Source organism: Cucurbita maxima, unplaced genomic scaffold (genome assembly GCF_002738345.1).
Source record: "Cucurbita maxima cultivar Rimu unplaced genomic scaffold, Cmax_1.0 Cma_Scf07404, whole genome shotgun sequence".
NCBI lineage: Eukaryota > Viridiplantae > Streptophyta > Magnoliopsida > Cucurbitales > Cucurbitaceae > Cucurbita > Cucurbita maxima.
The window spans coordinates 1-637 of record NW_019279419.1 but is presented as its reverse complement, the minus strand read 5'-3'; the positions used below and the strand labels follow the sequence as shown (position 1 = coordinate 637).

The window sequence follows — 637 nt, the reverse complement described above, 5'->3', positions numbered from 1 at the left end:
TAAAAAACGTGCCATATCTTCCTCTAATTCATATAGATTGAGATTTTAAAAAGAAATAATTGCTAATGCAATGAACGTGGATCAAGCACGTTACCTTTAAATCTTCAATATGACGCTCTCCTCACTAGTATTAAAATTGAAAATTCAAAAAGTAAAGGTAAACTTATGCATAAAAAACGTGACAGATCTTCCTCTAATTCATATAGATTGAGATTTTAAAAAGAAATAATTGCTAATGCAATGAACGTGGATCAAGCACGTTACCTTTAAATCTTCAATATGACGCTCTCCTCACTAATATTAAAATTGAAAATTCAAAAAGTAAAGGTAAACTTATGCATAAAAAACGTGACAGATCTTCCTCTAATTCATTGAGATTTTAAAAAGAAATAATCTTCAATATGACGCTCTGCTCACTAATAACACTAATTTTAGAGTCAAGTTATGCAACTTAAACAAAGTGCGGTGAACGTGGATCAAACACGTGACCTTCAGATCTTCAGTCTAACACTCTCCCAACTGAGCTATCCCCGCAATCATTAGAAATAAAAATTCATCTGTATAGGTATTTTAGCTGATTCATTGAGATTTTAAAAAGAAATAATGACTAATTTTCTATTGAATAGTCAGGTTATGC

The 637-nt window shown here is 30.8% G+C and overlaps 1 non-coding gene across 1 annotated transcript; it reads right to left on the bottom strand.

Annotated features, from left to right (window-relative positions):
* Positions 1–461: 461 nt before the first annotated feature.
* On the bottom strand, positions 462–534 carry TRNAF-GAA. Its single transcript has one exon. It is a non-coding gene; the product is annotated as a tRNA-Phe (tRNA).
* Positions 535–637: the final 103 nt, after the last annotated feature.